The sequence below is a fragment of the Lytechinus variegatus genome, chromosome 11 (genome assembly GCF_018143015.1).
Source record: "Lytechinus variegatus isolate NC3 chromosome 11, Lvar_3.0, whole genome shotgun sequence".
Taxonomy (NCBI): Eukaryota; Metazoa; Echinodermata; class Echinoidea; order Temnopleuroida; family Toxopneustidae; genus Lytechinus; species Lytechinus variegatus.
Genome location: NC_054750.1, coordinates 2056010 through 2082331, shown reverse-complemented (window position 1 = coordinate 2082331; position 26322 = coordinate 2056010). Strand labels below are relative to the sequence as shown.

General features: G+C 36.5%; 1 pseudogene; it reads right to left on the bottom strand.

Moving 5' to 3' along the window:
* Positions 1-2079: 2079 nt before the first annotated feature.
* Positions 2080-25619, bottom strand: LOC121424156 (annotated as a pseudogene).
* Between the last annotated feature and the right edge of the window lie 703 nt (positions 25620-26322).

Genomic DNA, 26322 nt, shown 5'->3' with positions numbered 1-26322 from the left:
TAGTTCGACAACTTAGATAATAAAAGTTTGTGTGAAACTGAGTCAAAGGCACTCTTTAAATCAATAAAAACAACCCCAGTCACCAGACCATCTTCAATATTGCGTAACAAATACTCATTAACATCAACCAGAACAGTACTTGTTGAATGAAGTGGACGGAATCCTGACTGTAAGGGGCTAAGTAGAGAGTTGTCTGTGAAATAATCATAAAGTTGAGAGTGTATTGCGAGAACGGAAATGGATCTGTAGTTTACAAACTCTTGTTTACTGCCGCTTTTGAAAATAGGAGTTACACGTGCCCTTTTCCAATCTTTCGGAATACAACCTGTACATAAAGACGTATTGAAAATGTGAGCGATTACGTCACAAATAAAATGAGCACTCTCTTTCAAAAGAAGTGGGTGTAAAGAATCTAAACCTGGTGCTTTCTTTGTGTCTAACTTATATAGCTCCTTAAATACGTAGTCAACCGTGATGGGCTCAAACTTGAAAGACTCGAAGGTGAACTGATCAGAATCTACATGTATATCTATATTCTGGTTATTACAGCAATTTGGTGTGAAGTGATTATTGAATAAATTTGCAATTTTTAGAGGATCGCTTTCTAATTTGTCATTTATAACATCACGCATCCCAAGTTGATTAGTTTCAGCAGTAGGGGTGAAATCCTTTATAGTTTTCCATGTGTTTCTAGAGTTTGATTTGTTGCTTTCAAATTTATTCAAATAATAGTCTTTTTTCATTTTCTTATTCCAGTTATTAACTTTGTTTCTAATAGTTTGGTATTGTTTCCATATCAAAGGATTACCTTTATCGATGAGATCATGTTTACCATCGAATCTTTCTTTCAAATAATCTCGTTCTCTCGAAAGACACATATATTCATCAGTAATCCATGGAGAACGTTTGTGTCGCTGCCTGACGGATATGAGTGGTGCATGTTTATCACATAACGAATGAATATATTTTTAATTACATTCCATTTCCATCTATATCGCCAATAGCGAAGACATTGTGTCAGTCTATTAGTGCACCTTCCTCCCTAAAAACAGCACGACTGAAATTTCGGAAAGATCGAAATAGTTTAATCTTTGGTGTAATGGTTACCTTTGTCGCTTTGGTATCAACATAGATAAGAGAATGATGACTTAGTCCAATTGATACTACTTCGCATTGAAAATTGTTCTCAATTGGAACTAAAATTAAATCAATGCAAGTACTGCTATTATTTGTTACTCTAGTGGGTTTATTCACAATTTGTTTTAATTGTAAATACGTACAAATGTTTTTTTATTTTTGTTGACAATGAGTTCTCAGTGAGCATATTACAATTAAAGTCTCCAAGGATAACAACATTCGATGTGTGTTGCAGAGCTTTTTCAAATTGAATTTTTGATTTATCAAAGAAATCACTCGGAGAGTTTGGAGGACGGTAAACAATTGCGATCAAATAAGATTGTGAATGTTTACGCTTTAATTCGATCCATAGTATTTCCAGATCTACAAGTTCTAAATCGTATCTGCGACTGTCAGTTAAGTTTGAAGTGATATAACAAGCCACACCACCACCAGTTGAATTTCTGTCTTTTCTTTCAAGATTTTATCCGTTTAAATGGATTTCAGAATCAAGAATAGAATGATCTAACCAAGTTTCTGTCAGACCTATAAAATCAAAAGGGTTGTCAAAAATGAAATCTTTTAGGTGATCAAATTTGCCCCTTACACTACGGATATTTAGGTAAGAGATCGTAATTTTTTTTTCTTCATGTGTTCATGTTTCCTTGCTTGGAAGAGGAAATTTGATCTCTTGGTCAGATCTTCGTGGATGTATATCCTCGTGTTTCGAAGTTTTGATCGTGATCGATACACTTGGTCTCTTGCATTATATCTGGAAAATTTAACAATGATGACTCTTGGACCTTCTGTTGGATTCCGCGATGCTAGTCGATGAGAGCGGTCGATGTCACTGGGATTGAGCACAACATCCAGCTTCTCCTTAACGATGTTTAAGATGACAGCATCAGTATTCTTATTTGCTGATTCCTTGACTCCATGAAAACGAAGACCACTTCTTCGGCTCTATTGCTCCTGGTTATCAAGGGTTTCGTTGATGTCACCAATACTTCTCTGTAACTTCTGGATCTGTCGGTCAAATTCTTGAAGTTTAGATGTTTTGGATTCGAGGTCTAGCTGGAAAGCGGAATGTAGATCACCTTCTAGCTTCTCATACACACTTTTATACACAGCGTCCACTATCTCCTGGACAACGACCGGTGAACGCAAAGCTTTCTTTAATTCGTTGCTAATGAGTGATTTCAATTCAGCGGAAGAATTTGAGGTAGGCTTGTTATTGGCACATGCCGATCCGGTTGGTTGATCAGCAGCAAGATCTCTGTCCTCGTCGGAGCTTGATAACCGGGAACTCCTGGGTGGGCTACTGACAAGCTGACAAGAGTATCGTAAAGATTCTTACCTCCATGGTTTCGTTTTGATATTCTAGTTTTCTTCTTCATCTGAGACGAGTTAGGCATGGTTTTCAAATTCTGGAACTGCGTAGATAAAGTCTAGATAACCAATCCAAATCCCCAATATGTAAGTCAATATGATTCGTTGGTGATGAATGAAAATCTAGAAAATCTACTAGAAAATCTATTTTGTGCCACTTTGTTGGTATGGGTATAGAGAAAAATGCGTTGGGTGTGAGGGGAAAAAACATAAGACTATATAGTAGAAAAAATCCCTGTATATATGGAAGGGAAGCAAATTGCCTAAAAGGGTAAAAACAAATAAAGAACCTGATGCTGTATGAGAGAGGGTCCGTATTGAGAAAAAAAAACTAAACATAGTAAACATGAAAAAAAGCAAAATAAATAAGTGGTAAATCTAAGAGGTGAAGGGAGAGAAAAAAATGAATATAAAATGAATGTTATATCGCCCGAAAACAATTGAGTTTCTGCCTCTATTTTCCTCCCATATCTGATAGAAGCTCAGCTCCTATTTTTCCTCCCTTATTCGGGCGATATAACATTTATTTTATATTAATTTTTCTTTCTCTCTTCACCTCTTAGATTTACCAATTATTTATTTTGTTTTTTTAACAGAAGATCTGTTCAAAAAGGATTTGAATTCAAGAACTAATTCAATGCAGAATAATGCACTACTATTGAGTTTTGCACTAGCGCTAGTCTATATATCAGACAAATCTGAACTCATAAATTCTGACATTTTCACCCATTTTTTCACTGTTCCTACAGCCAGATTTTTTGGAGCATACCCCATTCTTAATTCTTATACATAAACAAAGGTCTTGAGAAAAAAAACATGCTTTTGTCCACCGTGTCCACAAGTAGGGCATTTTTGACGTTAACAGACCGGACTAGTAGGATCGTTTAACTTTGTGAGAAGCTGATTTAAAAAATTCTCAAACTAAGATGAAATATGTTTATGAGTTTATGTATTTCTTCTAAGAAACCCTAGAAATCATCTTTATTTCGGATGAAAAGTTGTTAGTATGTGGGAATATGTGATTATATTGGATCGCGTCTACTAGACGATTTTCCAAATCACTGAGACTTCGCCAATTTGAAATAAATTGTACGCCTCCCTCTGCCGTTGAGATCGTACTCGTATTAACGGATACGCAAGCGAGAACTGTCAATCAAAACCAACAGTGAATAGGGGGGGGGGGGGGCAGGGCCGCTACGGCCGGTGTCGGCTGCAGTGAGAATTGTAAACATTACATGCAGCGCATGTTCCGCTGGCCCGTGCCGTGTTATGTAGCGCCTTGCCGGTTCTTATCGAAGCAGAGAAATTCACTTTCAAAGAAGAGAAACAGAATCTGAGCGCAATACAAGATACGTACAGACCCTTTTAGATAAGAAAAAATGCGGACTTACTGATTCCTCGCCGGGATGATAGTAACGTGGCAAATTTGGGTCGATGTATTACTTGAAGATAAATCGAAAGTGTAGCATAAGAATATGTGCGATCCAAAACATATCATACATGTACTTGCGAATGGAATAAGGACATGTGGTCTCTCGAGCTCTGTGTAGTATGTCGTGAACTGAGGGGAGAATGCCTTCATCCCATGCATGAACGTTTCATAGTTGATGTGGGTATGCAAATTACTTGGTATTACGTAAGACTCTTCTCATATCGCTCGAAAAATGAACATAATGCAGGACATAATGTTTTCATTTCTAATGCATGTGCAGTCATATGATTATAATATTTCATATATTTAAGACTGTTTCTCTGATGGGCCGAGCACAACTGCGCTAGCGGGTCCAGGAGGGGGGGGGGGGCAAATCCGACTCGCACCCCTTTTTGAGAGCAGTAATCAAAACTTGTGAGGTATGCCATATATTTTACCCACGTGTACACCACCCCACCCCCCCCCCCCTTGAACGCGAGGTCCTTCTTTTTTTTTTTGGCTTGACAAATTTTTGGCGAAATACCTTTTAGATGAAAACCTTTTTATTTTTTTTTGCTGTGTCAAAATTTTCTCAGGAAATGGTGCCCCCTCCCTTTAGAAAGTCCTGGATCCACCCCTGCACAACACAAAGCTGTTTATCCCCCCCTCCAACACTCCCCTGCACACAGCATGTGATTCCTAAAATGAGTTAGTAAAAAGAGTTCGTGCAGCATAATATATATATATATATATATATATATATATATATATAAAATAAATAAAGTTACACAGATAACGTGTGGTTCATCAGTACTTTATTGATTTGCTACTCGGAGTTTCACGCAGATGCGATCTTCAGGCAACAATAAAGGCTAGTCTAAATTTATTTATTTATTGTTGCCTGAAGATCGCATCTGCGTGAAACTCCGAGTAGCAAATCAATAAAGTACTGATGAACCACACCTTATCTGTGTAACTTTATTTATTTTATTTCATGCTCTGCCTCATCACAGACATCGAGCACTCTTAACTACAAGGATAGCATTCACCAAGTGTATATATATATATATATATATGGGAATATAAAGGTATATCTTGGGTATAAAAAGGACATAAAAATAATTGCATTGTGTGGCCGGCGGCGAAAGTATAAAAAATATTAGATTCTGGATTGGCAGCGTTGCATGAAGCATAATCTTCAGCCGCCAGTGCCAGAATGTATATTTTTAGGTCCTTCGGGGATGGTAAGAAATATTTCCATCCACGTTTCACATCAGCAGATACAATACTTATCATTTAGGAGGGATGTCCCATGCAACTAAAGTCTGATTTTTTAAGTACATCGTAGCTTTATTCTTATAATCATGGACCTACTATGGCCTAAATTAATGATGCGAGCGCGAAGCGCAAGTTAATGTTCACTCTTATATTTCGATTTGAAAGGAAATATAGGAGCGCGAACTGTTTTATGTACATGTACATCTTAAACGGGTCATTCTACTCTTGGTAATCAAGCAGGGTATGGATATCTTAAACATTTTGATTTGATTTGGTTTGATTTATGTTCTCGCGTATAACATCGTTTAAAATTTTGGCATGAATCATAGAGTGTAATTAAACATTATGATTCAACCCACACACACACCATATTATCCATACCCAACTATTACGATATTAACAATTAGCAAGATCGAGGATTGTCATTATAAGCATATTGCTTTAAAAAAATGACTGAAAGCCGAGATTCAAACTTACTAAATTGCATTGATTATACAACAGAATGGTGCGAGCGCGGAGCACGATGCACAAGTTGAAAATTGTTAATATTTTGACATGAAGAGCTGAATCGGGTCATTCTAAAATACGGTCTTATGGTAAGTGTAAAGATTATACGCTAAGCGAGCTGAAATTTGTTGAACATTGGATAAACTGTTCTGTAATATTGCATATTTTCCTAAATAATGATAAGAGCGCATGTAAAACGCAAGCTGATTTTTTTTATATATTCGCGATTGATTTTTTTTGTATAATGATTTCTATTTTTCTGTTTTTCAAATCGTTCCTCTTTCCTTATTTCATTTACATTTATTTTCTTCTTCTTATATCCTTTCTTATTGATCCTCTCCGTTTCCCCTTACTCTATATAGGCATAGGTAGAAAAGCCCCAAGAAACTCCAGAATCCTGAGACGTCAAGATGGTATTTTGTACCAAAAATATGAAGTCATGCACCAACCTAAAAATATCAATTCAATTCGATTTTTAAAAAAAATGTGGAAAGACACATAGTGTTCGGCGACAGGGCATATAAAGTTTAAGAATAAAATAAAGAAATGCTAGTAAACGCAGAGAGTTGAGTTTTAAAAGTTCCTCGATCTTATATTCAAACCCTATATTTTTATTTCAATAGCATTTTCGTGAAATTCCTTATATAAAATTGCATTATAAAGGGTTATACATGTATAAAGCTATTCCCGGGATGCACGTAGTGTTTCAAATCTCCCAAAATTTTCGGGAGATTTGACCTTTTCCAGGAAGGGTTCCGAATGAAACAAATCCAGGAATTTTCGGGAAATCCGAAGATTACAAGTAAACAATAATTAAACATAGCAACTATCAACATTCATGTTATATTTAAATTGTTTGCTGAAAAATTTCTGTTCCCGCTCACGGATTTCGTAATTGTGTTAATCTTTCAAAAAAGGGCATGAATAAACGGGTTTTAAGTCCTTAATTTTGTTTCGGCTGGCTACATATTTGTACGATTTTTTTTTTAAATATCAAACTAGAAATTCCAGGAAATGTCTATAAATTCTATAAGTTTGTTTTGGATCTGTGGAAACACCGATGCACTTGACCCTGGGAAGCGCCGGTGCTAAATCACCTCCAAGATTTATATTGGGGTTCAATGATATAATGTACTGGTTTGATCCAAACATCTTCATTTTGGAGGGGATTTTTAAAACTATTTTTGATTGTATGATTATTTTGCTTTAAATTTTAATTGTTTTACTTTGTCAAAACTGCTAGGTTGGTATCATTAGTAAATCGTAATATTCAACTTTTTCTTAATTCATTTCCATATTTATTATTTCTTTTCTTTTTTTTCTTTCTTTCCTCTTCCTTTTTAAGGGGAACTGCCCCACTTATCTAAAATTCAGGAGGGCGTCCCCCCTCGCTTCCATTTATCGATACCTTTCCCATTCCCTTCGTTGGTCTGCAAATCTTATTTCGACGTCAAAGTGTACACTATCATACAACACATGAAAGAAAGAAAATTGGGAGAGAGACGGATAATGAAAGGACAAAAACGATAGTGTGACGTGGTTATTCACAAAATGCAACCCTGGACATGGAGGAATGAGGGGGGGGGGGGGGGGTCTGAACATGTCGTGATTTTTGAAATCTTGAAATGAATATCATTACATCATTATGGGATATAAACAGGGGAAAAGACAAACAAGAACATAGCAGACATTTTCGTTTCTGATATCAAAATGTCCTTTATTTTTTCTCCTTCTTCAATTTCTTGTCTTGTCCGAGGTTGGAGGTTGGTTGCTAGCGACCCCCTCTCTTCACGCCAGCACATTTACACACTGACGAAGCGGATCGGAGAGATGAAATCGTATATCTCCAGAATGGTCGATGAAAAAAATTAAAATTATTGAAAGGGGTAGCGGGAACGGAACGCTACAGATTATGCCAACCCGCGGCCCCCCTGAAAAAAATGGAGACGAGGGAAGTGGAAGGGGCAAGTAGCGTATTTGTTCTAAATAATGATAATGATAGTAATAAAATAATATCAGATTTATATAACACACGTGTCCATCTTGTTAGGTGCTCAAGGTGCCATTGTATCATTTTTACTGCTTGAAACGAACATACCTATAATCCTTTATTTGAGCCCCTCGCCCGCGCAAACGAAAAACACTATACGAACTTCCACAACCATGCAATAGAGAGAGGGGGAGGGAGTGGTGTTCATTTTCAAAAGTGATTATTTTATTTTATTTCTTTATTCATTTATATTTTTGCTTACGAGCTACACTCCATCGTAAATGTTCAAAATGTTTGTCGGTATAGCCCTTGATTCTACAAACGTATACTACCGGTACCGACGTCAGACGACCATGAGTCTTGGAAGTGTTCAACACTCTCAGTCACATTTTCTTTCGCCATACCCAGGCCCAAGGGGCATTACCAGCTTTCATCAGTTAAAGGTAGGGGTGGGAATTATTTTTATTCACACTTTCCCCGATAGGCCGCCAAAATCAATTTTGGCATTATTCATTTCATTTATTTATCTGTTATATATTGGAGGGCTTGACGTACTACTAAGGATCGAAGTTCTAATACAGTCTTATCTTACCATATCTCATAAGGTCTAAATATATCACATTTCAGCTAATTTTATTATATACTTTTTATTTAGAACTGAGAGTTGAATATTCTGGGCAGTTATTGTAGTCATGAACAAGATGCGTATGTATGATTCATGCATGCGAGCGCGAAACACAGAAATAATTTTTAACATACTCACCTACATAAGTATCCACTCATGAATGAATATTACGTCATACAAATCTCACCAATCAATAAAATGCGAGCGCGAGTTGTACATTTTAAATACCTCGGACATAAAAATGTATATTCGAATCACATTTTCAACCAAAAATTGGATGGATATATTATAAGCATAACTTTATGATGCGAGCGTGAAGCGCGAACTGAAATTCTAATTTTCCGCCCGAAACTCGGACATTCTAAGCACTTTTTTTCTGGCAAGGGATGCACGTGCCCGGGAGCCACTTTCAGTGGTGCAAAATGGAAAGAGGGATGCAAAGAAAAAAAAAAGGAAAACAGCTCGCGCTTCGCGCTCACATTAGGGCCTACCCCAATGAGATACGTATCCTTTTCATGAATTCCTACAAAAGTCCTAAAAATTATCGATGCTTTGATTTCCATTCGTTTAGATTTATCAAACTCATTGTTCTGTAACCTCCCACAAAAAGATTCGACGAAACTTTAACGTCTACAAAACTCTGCTGCCCGTCTCCTAACGTACACTGAAACGTATGACTCCATCTCGCCAATCCTCCAGTCCTTACATTGGCTGCCTGTTGATAAACGAATCACCTTCAAAATTCTTTTACTTATACATCATTCAATTTATTCTCTCTTCCCCATATATCTCCGAAGCTCTATCTCAAAATATTAGCCTTCATGTAGCTCTGATCATCATCTGATGCTCTATTGCTCCCGACACCCAGAACAAAACACAAATGGGGGACCATGCATATTCTGTTATAGGACCATAAAGTCCATGATAGGACCAAAGCTATGGAATCAATTGTCAAATTTTCATCAACAGAAACATTCAAGTCCCAGTTGAAAACTAAATTTTGATCTCCCACTAACATTCAGGAGAATTCAAACTCTATACCTTTTCGTTTTATATTGTTGGTGTGTGTTGTGTTAATTTATTTTTTTTTGAAGCGCCATAAGCACCGAACGGTGGACCTGTGAGCTATATAAGCCACCATTATTATTATTATTATGAATTATTATTATTATTGTTAGTATTATAATTATTATTATTATTATTATTAAAGTTTCCCCTCAATATTATTTTTTTTTCAGCTCGCCCTCGTGCTTGCATGAATTGCTTGATTATAGATACGCACCGTTAAGAATCATTAAAAATGTCCCGATTGTAGGTCTCAATATCAATTTTCGGCTCGCGCTTCGCGCTTGCTTTCATTGTCTGGATATGCATTATGTTAATCATTACAAAAATTGCTTAGAATATTCCTTTATACGATCTTATTAGGCACGTGCTTAGCGCTCGCATACATTGTTTACGCTAGATACGCATCATTTTCATGATTAAAAGAAACGGACTAAACTATAGTTTTGTTTTGACAGGTGAACTGCCGAGTATATATATAATAGACCTACAATGTAAAGAATTATTGACCCCAATTATGGATAAAATTAAATACGGCTACCCCTTACAAAAAACACACTGTCACACATGCAAATCAAATACACAAAACAAGCAAACTTATGCATAATAATTTGTAGGTCTTATACAATCATGATATTCCAGGGTCTCGGGAGTGGTGATGTTTGGGTTTGCAAATTATATCTAACACGTTCCAAAAGGGGGGACGGCCCCCCTAAATTGTTTTGTTGATATATTTTTTTTTTGCTTGTCAATTTTTTTCCTACGTCCCCCCTAAATTCACGTGGACCCCCTGAAACGTGTGTTGCCCCTCCCTAAAATTTAGGTTGATGACTTTTTTTTCCTTGTCAAAAATTTTAGGTTAGCAACTCCTAAAATTTAGGTTGATAACCCTTTTTTTGTGGGCGCTTGTCAAATTTTTTACCTGTGTTCATGAAACTTCAGGTGGACACCCCCTAAATTTGTAGGCTTCCGCCGCCAATGGATGGGAATATCTTTGTTGGGGGAGCTCGTGGAGAACGTAAACACACAAACATGATGGTGGATGGTGACGTTTCCACGTCAGGGGGGGGGGGTCGGAGGAGGGGAGGACACTGCCTTTCGGGCTTCCTTTATTCCCAGCTATGTTCCGTGAATGTAAACATGCACATCGAGATATCATGACAAGAGTTGCGCTCTCATACATATTACAGCTCCATTATATTACATGGAGCTATATTCAGTGCATTCGCCTCTTTTATCGTCCATAACAGTTTATCTCGATCGAACCAGTCGACGGACGTTTGCTATATCGTGACCAGGTAAAAGAGAATAATCAACAACCACAAGGACGTATTGTAGTTTATGCAAAGGTAAAGAAAAGAACAGAAAGGTAATTTTGGGGGGAGGGGCACAATATAGCTTCTGGAAAATCACACTCCCTCCCTCCATGATCCACATAACCAAAAAAAAAACAAAAAAAACCTATACTTTAATTACACTGTACGCAGCTCTGGGATTGTATTTGTAGACCTGGCCGTTATTTAGCGTTATTTTCTGTTGTCGTTTTATTTGCTACTAATTTATGTCGTCAAAATATAAATTCATCAAAATCCCATGGTCTATCATTCATTATAGTGAGGCATACATGTGGCTTGACCCGGGGCTTGACCCAGGCTATAGCATATACAAATGTACAGACCAAAGGCGGAATGGACACTCACGAGTTCGACACCTGACAGTACATGAGATTCCCCAATGAAATGCAAGCGATACACACACAACTAAACCCTTTCACCATAGAGCTATTATGGACTTCAAGGCACATGCGCTTATCACACACATAGAGCGGACCCGAGAGAACACAGACCCCCCCCCAACAAACTTCGAACACAACAGATCACACTGCGAACAAGGAGATGTCACGGAGAACTGAATTCTGCCGTGGTAAGCTCCGCCTACTTTCTTACATACATCACAAGGTGGCGCTATATAATATCGATTTAAATTGGAAACAGAATCATGAATCAACCGTCGAGAAGTGCATTTTTCTCTTCAAACATTGCCTCAGATTTTCAGTTTTTTAAAACACTTCCCGAATATGTTATGATCCCAAACTTTCACATGGGTATTTTTGAGCTGTTAGTCGAATGTTCATACCATTTTCAAAGAGCAATATGATAATTTTTAAATTGCTCACAAAGTGAAATATTCCCTTTTTTAAAGGATTAGTCCAACACAATAGACCATAATGCTTACCAGTGACAGTAGTCTGATGGTAGTATAACATATAGGTTCAACAAAAACGCTAGCATATGGGACTAGACCAATCTAATTGTCCACAACATTCACTGCATAATAACACAATTTCACAGTTCCTAATCCATATGAAATGTCTCCCAGTCAGTTCCAGGAATTATTACCGTGAGTTCCATGACATCATATCCTTCAAAAGTCAATGAAAGTAACTGGATTTTGTAAGAGATTACTACTACTAGCTATGTTATCAGCTATGCCATCTTTATCGACACATTCTGATCTTTGTATGGCCATTTTAATGACAAACCGTAAAGTCCTTTAGTTTTTGTCTCACCTGCATAGCAGAGTGAGACTATAGGCGCCGCTTTTCCGATGGCGGCGGCGGCGGCGTCAACATCAAATCTTAACGTGAGGTTAAGTTTTTGACATGACATCATAACTTAGAAAGTATATGGACCTAGTTCATGAAACTTGGCCATAAGGTTAATCAAGTATTACTGAACATCCTATTAGAGTTTCATGTCACATGACCAAGGTCAAAGGTCATTTAGGGTCAATGAACTTAGACCATGTTGGAGGAATCAACATCAAAATCTTAGCCTGAGGTTAAGTTTTTGAAATGTCATCATAACTTAGAAAATATATGGACCTAGTTCATGAAACTTGGACATAAGGTTAATCAAGTATCACTGAACATCCTGCATGAGATTCACGTCACATGACCAAGGTCAAAGGTCATTTAGGGTCAATGAACTTTGGCCGAATTGGGGGTATCTGTTGAATTCCCATCATAACTTTGAATATTTATGGATCTGATTCATGAAACTTGGACATAATAGTAATCAAGCATCACTGAACATTTTGTGCAAGTTTCAGGTCTCATGATTAAGGTCAAAGGTCATTTAGGGTCAATGAACTTTGGCCGAATCGGGGGTATCTGTTGAATTGCCATCATAACTTTGAAAGTTTATTGGTCTAGTTCGTTAAACTTGGACATTAGAGTAATCAAGTATCACTGATCATCCTGTGCGAACTTCAGGTCACATGACCAAGGTCAAAGGTCAATGAACTTTGGCCGAATTGGGTGTATCTGTTGAATTACCATCATAACTTTAAAATTTTATGGATCTGATTCATGAAACTTGTACATAAGAGTAATCAAGTATCACTGAACATCCTGTGCGAGTTTCAGGTCACATGATCAAGGTCAAAGGTCATGTAAGGTCAATGAACTTTGGCCATGTTGGGGTTTTTTGTTGAATAACCATCATATCTCTGTAAGTTTATTGGTCTAGTTCATAAAAAGTGGACATAAGAGTAACCATGTATCACTGAAGATGTTGTGCGAGTTAGAGTAGTTTTCAAAGTCAGCACTGCTGCTATATTGAACCGCGTGATGCAGGTGAGACGGCCAGAGGCATTCCACTTGTTTGATATTATGTGTGCATTATTTCTACATCTATTCAGTTTAACTCGATTTTATTGATTTTTTATTCATTTTAATCTTACATATTTCATTTACTATTTACATCTATTTTTTTAATGAGTATAATGTAGTGGATATAAAATATCACATCGATAAGAACCAACTACAGTTTTTGACTGAAAAAGGAGCTATGAGCGCGAAACAAACCCGAACGTGAATCGTTTGAATCAACACTGGAACTAATATTGATAGGTATTTGTGTAAGATATCAGATTTTGTTCTAAGTTGTATATGGGAACTTACCTCCTGATGAGTAGCAAATGACTCCTGCATCTCTTTCATGACCGCAGTAACTCCAATTTCCAATCCCTCGATGAGAACAGTCTGCTATGTTGTCTTCTGTTCCATCACATTCGACCTCATCAAGAATAATTATTCCAGTACCCTGACCAAACCTAGCAGCTCCTGGTGTACTCAAGGCTCCATCAAACCCAAGCATCCTACAAACCACTCTAGCGTCTCTTAGATCCCAGTATTCATCACAGATAGTTCCCCAGGATCCGTCATACAAAACCTCTACTCTCCCTTCAGCATCGGTAGATCCATCAACAAGACGAATTTCAAAGGGACCTGGGACAAGGAAGGAAAGTTTATTTCATTTATCATTTTATTCAACAGGGTAGCCATTTAAGTTATATAAACTGCTCGACCGTCATAATCATTGACCATTTCGTTGATGCATATTTGTTTTTATTATCTAAACGCAAATTCTTTTAATTTTGTTAATTTTCACTCTGCATATTTTTGTTAGGCTTGCAATTAGCTCAGTACCGCGATCGACGATTAAGATTATAAATGTATAAATGTATTTTAATAGTCCTACACAGCGTGTGTTTTGCAGTGACTGTTCTAGTTTAAGGGGGGGGGGGTTGTTACACCCACATATGAAGTATTCGCCCACAAATGTAATAACGCCAACAAATGTAATAACACTTTACCTATAAATGTAATAATGCACTTTACCCACAAATGTAATAATTTTTGATCGCCCACAAATGTAAAAATGACTTTACCCACAAATGTAATAAATTTAAATTGATATTCGTCGAATCCGTTGTAAACTAAAACCCTATAGTAATACGTTCATATAGCACAAGAGTGCTAAGTCTTTTTTCCAGACCCGGTCAATTAAAAAAAAACAACAATATAAGTCCAAAGTCTTTTTTCCAGACCCGGTTATTAAAAAAAAAAATAATATAAGTCCAAACTAAGATACGATAATGATATTCCAGTGGAATAATAATGAGAATCGAGCTTAGTCTTTTCTCAAGACCCAGTTAATTAGAACTGTATGAATAAATGTCTTTGTTGCTGTATTAACTTATACGGCGTGTATTGTGAATATGCTCTAAGAGTAAATTCAGAATCAAGCGTAGTCTTTCCTCCATACCCGGATACTTAAAACTAAAACCCTTTACCCACAAATGTAATAATGCACTTTACCCACATATGTAATAATTCTTGATCGCCCACAAATGTAATAATAACTTTACTCACAAATGTTATAAAATTTTTGGTGAATCTGTTCTAAACTAAAACCCTATAGTAATGCGCTCATCTAGTGCAAAGTCACAGTTTTTTTTCCAGAAAATCTTATCAGCCTAGAATAGCATGGAAATATGGCGTAGTCTTTGCGCCAGACCCTGTTATTTAGAATTAGCAAATTATTAAAAAACAATAAAAACAAACAATATTAACAAAGACCCCATAACATCATTGATGTAGAAGAACGTTGTTTGTGTTGTTGTTATCTTGGGTTTTAAGGCGCGTATCATTTAGATATTTATATTTGCGCCTATGATTAATTTGTCATTTTTGTGGTATGCGTTAATATCACAGGTTTTTTTTATAGTTTGGAAGATGCTGGGGTCTAAGCTTTAAGATTAATGTTTCGCTTAATTTGTATTTTTAAGATAACTGGGTGTGGGGTAAAGACAACACTCTAAACCCAAGCATTTTAACTGGGTTTAATTTTGAAGATTGGTCTTAGCTTTGATTTTTTTTCAATGTTTGTTTTCCTTTTAAATAACCAGGTCGCATAATACCCGTGTTATTCCACAGGAATAAAAATGTGACAAAGTCTTATGTTTTTAAGATTGTTTAAATTATTTTTTAAATGACTGGGTCTGGAATAAAGACAACGCTCTAAACATGCGATTTGCTACATTGTCTTGATTTGGAGGATTGTTGATTCTTAGATTCGTTGTTGGGGGTTGTTTTTTTTTATTCTTTAAATACCTGTGTCTTGAGGAAAGTCTACAGTCGATCTTCATGTTATTCCACAGTAATTAGATTATTGGGTATTCATTTCAATATTTGTAAAAGCTACTTTATTTTTTTCAAATAATTACCAAGTCTGGAGAAAGGATGTTTGCTTTACTCCTGCATTATTACAATGTTTTGTAAGGCGTCTTACTACACTGTTGGTCATAAAGGTGGAATAAAATATTTTTGAATAAAAGTCGAAATTTTTGTTGGTATTTGAAAGGCTACGCGTAGACAAAATGGTAATTGAGTGATTACATAATGTTTCCCCATTACACATGTGACATTATAACATGAAAAATTTGGGTTACGTAATAAATTCCTTTGTTGTAGACTATAAAAGCCTATGCATGTGATATTCTATCCCTTTCCCTGATTTGGCACTGTGTATAAGAAGGTTGAATTTTTCGAGTTCCGCGTACCGTTTGAAATAAAAATCGGTAGAGACGTTCCCTTGACTATGCCTGGTCCAAAGGCAACAGCAACACGCGAGAGAGTGGTAGCACTGCGACAGGAGGGCTACAAGCAGACTGATATCGCAGAAGTCCTAGGGATATCACAGAGTGCAGTCTCTAAGATCCTGAAACGTCAACGTGAGGAGGGGAATGTGCGGCCACGGAAATCTCCAGGACGTCCCAGATTGACCACAAGAAGAGATAATCGCCAACTGTTGAATTTCAGCCGCAGAAATCGGAAATTACCCACAAGACGTCTTCGTCGATTGTGGAGGAGGTATCATGGGATCAACGTTTCCCAGTCAACCGTTAATCGCAGATTGCTCCAACATGGTTACCGAGCACGACGGTTGACCAAATGTCCACGCCTGTCTGTTCGCCACAGAGTAGCTCGTCTTCTTTGGGCTAGGGAGCACAGAAGGCTTCATCCAGGACATTGGCAACATGTGGTCTTCACGGACGAGAGCCGGTTCATCCTTGACCGAAAGGATGGGAGACAATGAGTTCGTAGATTATCCGGGGAAAACCTTCGCGATGAATGTATCCACGAGACGACTCAAGGCGGAGGCGGCTCCGTGATGATATGGGCCCGCATCCATTATGGAGGGAAAACGCCACTGGTGGTTCAGGACGGAAACGTCAACGCCGCCGCCTACAGATATATCTTTGAGTTTCACTGTCTTCTATATGCAAGACGAGCGTATGGGCACAATTTCCGACTGCAGGATGACAACGCTAGACCGCACAGGGCCGCTGCAGTAAGGGAATTCCTGGAGGCAGAGGGCGTCGTACAGTTGCCATGGCCAGCTTGTTCGCCGGATATGAACCCCATAGAGCATGCATGGGATGCCCTAGGCCGAGCCATCAATGACAGAGAGGTCATTCCTCAAAATCTGCAGGAGTTGGCAGATGCTCTGAGGGAAGAATGGGACGCTATGCCTGTTGACGTCATGGACAGCATGCCACGACGTCTGCATGCGCTGGTTCGTGCCAGGGGTGGACATACCCGATACTAGCGACTGAGTAAGAACAATGACTCAAGTTTGATGCAAATTTGTCCATGAAATCACAAAAAAGAAGTCATCTGGAAAACTGAGAGAGATTGAAAATAAATATTCATGATCCTTTAATTTACTGTATATTGTCGTCATTGTTCTATGCTCATGACATCCATCGCTTAGGACATAAACTTGTAAAATATCACTGTCAAACGTGTGTAAAAGGCAGAATAATAAAGTAAAGTGGTTATCATGCACCATAAATGCCATATTCAAATCATGTTGTAATAATTACGCTGTGAAAATTTGGTGAAAAAAAATATTCCACCTTTATGACCAACAGTGTATTATTTAAAAAAAAATGGGTGTGGGGTAAAGACATATTTTTAACTGGTTGTAACTTTTGAAGATTGGTCTTAGATTTGAAGTTCTTTAAATAACCGGGTCGGGAGGGAAGAGTACGTTTTAAAATTCGTGTTATTCCACAAGAATACGAATATGATAGGGTCTTACGCTGGAAGATTTTTTGTTCGTAATTTTTTAATGATTAGGTCTGGAATAAAGACAACGCTCTAAACCTCATTTTAAAAAGGTTCTTTGGTTGAAGGATTGTTTGGTCTTAGATTTTGAGTTTTTTTTATTATGACTATTAGCGTTATTTTGAAAAAAAAAACTGGGTCTTTCTGAAAGACTACGCTATATGTCATTGTTATCCAGCATTAATAAGATTTTGGGGTCTTTAAACTTTTTGTTGTTGTATTGTTATTTATAATTTTTGTTGAATAACAGGGTTTGGAGACAAGACTTTGGACTTGTATTATAATTTTTGAATTAACCAGGTCTGGAAAAAAAGACTTTGCATGTTTGTGCTACATGAATGCATTACTATATGGATTTAGTTTTTAATTTTAAGTATCCGGGTATGGAGAAAAAAACTACGCATGATTCTCAATTTACTCTAAGTGCATATATTCACAATACGCGCTATGTAAGTTAAAACAACAACAAATACATTAATTCTACCAGTTTTAATTAACTGGGTCTGGAGAAAAGACTAAGCTCGATTCTCATTTCTTATTCCACTGCAATATCATCATCGTATCTTAGCTTGGAGTTATATTATAATTTTTGAAATAACCGGGTCTGGGAAAAAACCTTTGGACTTATATTATAATTTTTTAATTAACCGGGTCTGGAAAAAAATACTTTGCACTTTTGTGCTATATGAACGCATTACTATAGGATTTTAGTTTGGAACCGATTCGCCAAAAATCCCTTCAAATTACATTTGTGGGTCATTAATCATTATTACATTTGTGGGCGATCAAAATTTATGACATTTTTGGGTAAAGTCATTATTACATTTGTGGGCGATCAAATATTATTACATATGTGGGTAAAGTGCATTATCACAGGGTGCATTATTACATTTGTGGTGAAATTATTACATTTGTGGGTAAAGTGTTATTACACTTGTGGGCGTTATTAAATTTGTTGGTAAAGTGTTATTACATTTGTGGGTGCAGCAGAGCTAGACCTCGATCTGGAACTACAGTACAGTAGACTAGAGCTGTCAGTCTTAACGTTTGGGCTACCGGCTAGGCTAAAAACAGAATCTAGAATGATTAGATAGCACAGACTAGGCCCAGGCCATATAGATCTAAATTCTTACATAGATCTGGGCCCTAGCCTAGACTGAGCTCTTGGTCTAGGTTCAAGCATGTTTTCTTGTCCTGGAAACCTGGACAAGTCCCCCAAAATGTTTAAATAAAATAAAAAATACAAACAAACAGATGGACCTAAAACAGGAGTAGATGTTTAGGACTAGATCTAGGCCTAGTTGGTAGGCAATAGCGATAGATTCTAGATCTAGTCAAATCTAACGTAGACTGTAACTTAGACAGGAATAACCATTCTTTTTTTAGTATTTTTTCAATAATTTCTGACATTTGACTATCATATCACATATGTATTTGGTCTAGATTAAAATAGACCTAACGTTAGATAGATCTATCCCTCAAAGCCATAGTAAGTCCTGAATGTTGTTCTAGACCTAGACAAATACTAATACATATTGCTTCTGTCTCGGTTGCTCCACTGGACTAGATCTCTACGTTTTGCTTCAGGTAAGTAAAAATGTCAAAACAATGTCCAATTCTCATCCAAACAGACGGATTTCAGTTGTAGATCTTGGGCCTAGGCTAGATCTAGGCCTAATGTTAGACCCAAAACTAGTCTAAAAAGTTAAAATAAAGTCTTCCTTTACTAAAATTAGAATAAAGATGTCGACCTTTTTAGTTATTGTTTTAGAATAGGTCTAGAGTCTAGACTCTAAAGTGGGTGAGGGAAATCTATTCAAGTTAGATTTTGACAAACAATACATGAAAAGCAGCAAATGGGACTGATACATAAAAATCCTGTGCAAGTCACTCGGTTTGGGAGTGAAATGTTTTGGTAATTAACAAAACTGTAGATAATTGGAATAAAAAAATCTTAAGAAATGGGTGATGAATGCTTTTCTTACAATTATTGTAATTAGTTTCCATAAGATCCATTTTCTTAAGAAAAATCAACTTTAGTGTCATTTTTTCAACTTTGTTGCAGTCACCCCTGCCGCAGTAATTCACAAAAAAGTGCTAGTCTAGGCTAAAAGAGGGTTATTATTTCCAAAAAGAATTCAAACCCGGGTTTAACCCAGGTTTAGTTAAACCCAGCTATCAGAATATCAAAATAATTAAAGTACACATTCACCAGAGGTGAGGTTTAGAGGAGGCTTAGTTAAACCAGGGTTAACATTAGACTAGGGTTAAATCATACCTGCTATCAGAATACATGTACAGGCCATAGTATTTATTAAATAACGTACTTGTGCGTGTATGAATAACCTTTTATTCGAGAATTTCAGATAACGAGGAGAGCATTGAAATAGGACGCTAATCAGAAACAAGTAGATTGTCAGCCTTTATGCAGGGTGCTACATAAATTTTTTGAAGCCCTTGCCCAGTCGGGCAAGTACATTTTCAAATATTTGAAAAAAATACTTGCCCGAATATAGATTTCACTTGCTCGAAAAAAATACTTCAAAAGTAAGATTTTTTGCTTCAAAACAAGGGTTTTTACAGGCTTACGGTTTTACATACCGTACCATTGACGGCTTTATTCATACATTTTTCAACGTGACTACTGATGTACCTTGTAGTTGTATTTCTTTTTTTTTAAATGATTTTTATCTTGAACATCATAACAAAATATATAGTCAATATGCTCATTAATTAATATCCTAATCTCATATATTTTCCATGTATTTTGGAGGGGACTAAGACACACAATAAAAAGGAGGAAATGACTGAAAATAACCAGATGGAAAAAAAAAGAAATTAAGAGAGGGGGAGAGAAAAATGAAAAAGAAAGAAGAAAGACAAAAAGGAGGAAGAAATAAAGGAAGGAAGAGAGAAAAAAAGAAATAAAGAAAGAAAGAGAGAGAGAGAATGGCGGCGGGAAAGAGAAAGATGGAAAGAAAGAAAGAAAGGAAGAAAGAAGGAATGAAAGAAAAAAAGAAAGGAAGAAAGAAGGGAAAGAAGGAAGGAAAGAAAAAAAAATGAGGGGAAGAGAAAGGAAATTAAAAATGAAAAAGAAAAAATAGTAAAGAGAAATAAAGGATATAAAATAGAAAAAGAAAACGTAAAGGATTGATGGAAGGAAGGAACAGGGAAAGAAAGAAAACGAGAGGAAGGAAAGAAGAAGAAAGGAAAGGTCATAAGGATAGATGGAAGGAAGGAAAAAAGAAAAGAAAGAACGAAAGAAAGAAATAAAGGAATGAAGGAAGGCAGAGAGACAAAATAAGGAAGAAATGAAGGATGGAAAAAATAAAGATCGAAAGACAACAAAAAGAAAATCAGAAAGAAAGAAGGAAAGACAAAAAAAAGAAAAAACTGAGGGAAAGAGAAAGGAAGGAAAAAAAAGGAACGACAAGACAACAAGACAAGAACGACGAAAGACAAAAAAAAAAGAAATAAAAAGGGTAAAAAGAAAAAAGGAAGAAAAAGGAGAAAAGAAAAAGTGAAGGATTGATGGAAGGAAGGAAAAGAAAAAAAACAAGAGAAAGGAAAAAAAGGAAAAAGGAAGAAAGAAAACGTATAAGGATAGATGGAAGGGAAAAAAGCAAGAAAGATAGAACGAAAGACGGAAAGAAATAAAGGAAGCAACGAAGGAAAGATGAAGGAGGGCAGAAAGAAAAAATAAGGAAGAAAAGAAAGGAAAATAAAAAGATCAAAAGAACGAAAGACAGAAATAAAGAAGGAAGATAGTAAGAAAGAATAAAAAAAGGGGAAAAAGAAGTAAGGATTAAAGAAAAAGTAAACAAATGTTGGATGGAAGGAAGAAGTTCGATGGAAGGAATAAAGAAAAATAAAGAATGACAAAAAGAAAGACAGATTATAGCAACAGAAAAAAATGATCAAAAGGAGGAAGGTCGGAAATTTAAAGAAATAAAAAGAGATTCAAAAGAAGGAAAGATTGAAAAGAAAAGAAGGAAAAATAGGCACAAAGAAAGAAAAATAGAGAGGAGAACGCTCAAACTATCCAGTCATGAATAAGGAAGAACATTTCGTCGGCCTTATGCCAAAAGGGCCTTAACTGCTTTTGGCCATTCCGAGATAATGGCGTTTAAAGGTTTTGGCCTCGCTAATAATCAAAAGTTTGTGGTCGTTTTTTTTTTGCTTTTGAAGCCAATTTCGATAAACGTGTTAAGTTATTAAGTTTTACATGAAATGTGTTAAATTTATTATAAAATATTCAGAACCCCTAAAATCGGGTTAAGGCCCTTTTGGCATAAGGCCGACGATTTATCAATTTCCCTGGCTCGCACTAGCTAGGTATGCCAGACTACCATTGATTATCTGTGTGTATGTACTTGTCTGAGCTATGTCTTTAATATTGCAGAAAATGGCGCAAATTTTGCAATTCGATTCATGACTTATAAACTTTTTTGAGAGAAGAAATTAACGATATGGCTTTTTTGTCTCCTTTTCTTTTCTAAATTTTGATGGTGAAATATGGGGGAATCTCTTTAAAATATAATTTCCAGAGGAGAATTTTCCTTGCCCGATTCGGGCAAATCAGTTTTTTGTCTTTGCTTTCAAACACTTGCCCAACTCTAACTTTTACTTGCCCCGGGCAATCGGGCAAGCACCTATGTCTTTTCACACCATTTTAAAAAGACACACACTTACAAATTATCACCTTCCGAAAGTGTAACAAAAAACATATCGATATTACCTTTGTATGCATAAGAATACCTGATTGTGATAATGGTTCTGGAATTATGATGTTGGTAAAGATAATGAAAACCATTGTCGCCTTTTTTTTTCATTTTACGCCAAGTACGAATACAATTTTTTTATATTTTTTATTCATTTTTTCTGTTATGGGGGATAATGTTGTGCATGGATAGAACATATTTCATGGAAAGGCATTAAGGCATTTGCCTGAGAGATTTTTTCCTATTAATTTTGCCGAAAGGTTGAATCGAAATAAACTTAGAGCCTTTTGAGGCACGGTTGTGAGTTTTGAACTATTTGTGTACCTTTATGCATGGATTAACATTCAGAGATCGGCTTCACTCCCATTCATCAGAATTGCTACGTCCGAGCGGACGATCAGAGAAAATATAGCTGAACCCCCCCCCCACTATTGGCAAAGGCTGGATCCGCCCCTGCTTATCATAAAAACAGTGATGATTATTAATTCGTATTTTTCTCAACTACCTCCTGTATAACAAATAGCGCCTGCATCTTCGGCGTGTCCACAGTTATGAACTCCAGTCCCACGGTGTGGACATTCTGCAAGATCGTTTTCTGAACCAATACAGCCGAGGTCGTAGAGGAGAATTGTCCCAGATCCCTCACCAAACCGTGCAGATCCCGGTGCATTCAAGGCTCCATCAAACCCCAGCATCCTACAAACCACCCTGGCGTCTCGTAGATCCCATTCATAATCACAGATAGTACTCCAGGATCCGTCATGTAGTACCTCTACTCTCCCTTCAGCATCGTTAGATCCATTGACCAGACGAACTTGGAATGGGTTTGGATGCTCTAAGTAATTGATTAACAAAGGGATATTGTTTCATTCATTGTTTATATATAAAAGGAAGAAAAAGTAAAGAATGGATGGACGGAAGAAAGACAGTAAGAAAGAATAAAAAGGAGGGAAAAACGAAGGAAGGATTAAAGAAAGAGGTAAACAAAGGTTTGATGGAAGGAAGAAAGAAAAAAAAAGATAGAAAGAAAAGAATGAAAAAAAGAAAGACAGATATAGTAACAGAAAAAATGAACAAAAGAAGGAAGGGAATTTAAAGAAATAAAAGAAATTCAAAAGAAGGAAAACATGAAAATAGAAGAAGGAAAGATAGGCAGAAAGAAAAAAAAAGAGAGGAAGAAAGCTCAAACTATCCAGTCATAAAGAAGAACATTTATCAATTTCCTTGGCTAAAAAAAATAGTTACAAAAATAGTTACAAAAAATAGTTTAAAAAAAAATAGTTAGAAAAAATAGTTACAAAATAGTTACAAAAGAAACAAAAGAAACCACGTTTATCAACAAAAAATAGTTACAAAAAAACCCACATTTATCAACATTCAGCATATGTGGGACTGTCAAACAATTTATTTCAGTGTGTGTGATACAGACGATAATTCGAAACCCGATCTTTTTGAAGCATAACAGAAGTGAAAATTTCTCATTTTACTGCTTAAAAATGACAGAGTTACCCCAATTTTTAGGAAATATGGACAAAACAATTTTCATTGGTAAGAAATGTGCATTTTGACAGTTCTGTGGGAGATTTCTTCCAGAGCAAACTTCGTTCGCGCAGCACCGTACTCCGTAGAAACTTAGCTACATGCATGGTCTGCGTGGACTAGGCGCTCGCACTAGCTAGGTATGCCAGACTGCCATTGATTATCTCTGTGTGTGTGTACTTGTCTGAGCTGTGTCTTTAATATTGCAGAAAATGGCGCAAATTTTTGCAATTCGATTCATGACTTATAAACTATTTGAAAGAAGAAATTAACGATATGGCTTTTTTGTCTCTTTTTCTTTTCTAAATTTTGATGGTGAAATATGGGGGAATCTCTTTAAAAAATAATTTCCAGAGGAGAATTTTGCTTGCCCGATTCGGGCAATCAGTTTTTGTCTTTGCTTCCAAACACCATTGTCGCCTTTTTTTCATTTTACGCCAAGTACGAATACAATTTTTTATATTTCTTATTCATTTTTTCTGTTATGGGGGATAATGTTGTGCATGGATAGAACATATTTCATGGAAAGGCATTAAGGCATTTGCCTGAGAGATTTTTTCCTATTAATTTTGCCGAAAGGTTGAATCAAAATAAACTTAGAGCCTTTTGAGGCACGGTTGTGAGTTTTGAACTATTTGTGTATCTTTATGCATGGATTGACATTCAGAGATCGTCTTCACTCCCATTCATCAGAATTGCTACGTCCGAGCGGACGATCAGAGAAAATATAGCTGAAAATTCCCCCCCCCCACTATTGGCAAAGGCTGGATCCGCCCCTGCTTATCATAAAAAAGTGATGATTATTAATTTATTCGTATTTTTCTCAACTACCTCCTGTATAACAAATAGCGCCTGCATCTTCGGCGTACGCGTGTCCACAGCTATTGTCTCCTGTACTACGGTGTGGACATTCTGCAAGATTGTTTTCTGAACCAATACAGTCGAGGCCGTCGAGGAGAATTGTCCCAGATCCCTCACCAAACCGTGCATATCCCGGTGCCTCCAATGCTCCATCGTACCCAAGCATCCTACAAACCACCATGGCGTCTCTGAGATCCCAATCATAATTGCAGATAGTACCCCAGGATCCGTCATGTAGTACCTCTACTCTCCCTTCAGCATCGTTTGATCCATTGACCAGACGAACTTGGAATGGGTTTGGATGCTCTAAGTAAATGATAAACAAGTGGAATTTGTTTAATTCATTGTTTATATACTACTTAATGTATTTTTTCATTTATTCATATTTGTGCTGTCATTTTCTTTCTCTTTTTTTTTTGGGGGGGGATGTAGTGGTTATAAAATAAGATAGTTGATTTATAAACACTAGTGCATTGTCTCTATGATTTTGTACTTTCATTCGACCCTTAGTTCGAATTCGAAGTCCGCAGGTCAAAGGGCAAGGGTTACAATCCATTAAATACACGAGTTGGTTCAAAGGTCTAAATTATATTGTTTTCTGCACGATATTAAATTTAATCATATTGAATGAATTTCTGATCGCGTGAAGCGGGGGCATCTGTGTCCCTTAGACAAGTTAAAATTTCTAGTTTTTCTTATTATTTATATGTTTGTATCTTTTCTACTGATTTTATGATTACCTGTAAATAGTTTAATGATTTTTTTTATTTGTAATGTTTGTTTATAATTTGTCTGTTGACCTCAAAAAACAGAAAAAAAAGTTCAGAGGATTCTTACATTAAGAAAATAAAATCCCCTGAATAATAATGATAAAAAGCCGCAATAGAAATTATTACGTTATTTTGGAGATCAGATTACGTTCTCAGTTGTTTGTGGGTACCAACCTCCTGAGTAACAAACAACACCTGCATCCCCGCCATTACCGTAGTCACGGTAGTAACTCCATTCTCCAACCCTGAATGAATACAGTCTGCTAGGTTATCTTCTGTTCCATCACATTCAACCCAATCAAGAAAATTTCGTCCAGTACCATAACCGAACCTAGCCGGTGCCTCCAAGGCTCCATCAAACCCCAGCATGGTACAAACCACCCTGGCGTCTCTCAGATCCCAGCCAACATTATTGATAGTTCCCCAGGTTCCATTATACAAAACCTCTACTCTTCCTTCAGCATCGGTAGGTCCACCAATAAGACGAATTTCAAAGGGGTCTGTGAATAGAGCAAGGAAGTTGTGGTCGATAATCATATTATTGACTTTTTCGATAATGGGGCATTTGTTTTCAATATTATAACACGAAGTCCTTTAATTACTTGTTCATGTGAATTTAATGAGAAACAAAAGAAATATTTGTTTATTTTTAAACTTATTTGTATTTATTGTTTCTATCATTTTTTATGGTGGAATGTAATGGGTATACGATACAAACAATCAAAGTGTTTTGGCCTCGAAGATCTTGAATCTATTTGGTTTATTTCATTTGTATAATATACAATGGATATTATTTAATATACAAATCAGAGATTCATAAATGTCATAAATCAATATAAATCAATCATAAAAATAACAAAAAATTAGCTTAAACATTTTGAATAGTTGTATATATGCTTAAAAACTATTACAGGAATGTATATAGAATATTAAGAAGTGTATGCAGAAAGAAAATTTCAGAGATGATAGTGTATGCTTGGTCGTGGCAGCCAAAATGACGAAACAAAGATGTATGGGTTGGGGGCTCCACGAAGTAAGAATATGTTGCAACAGGATATTAAAGGAGAAAACG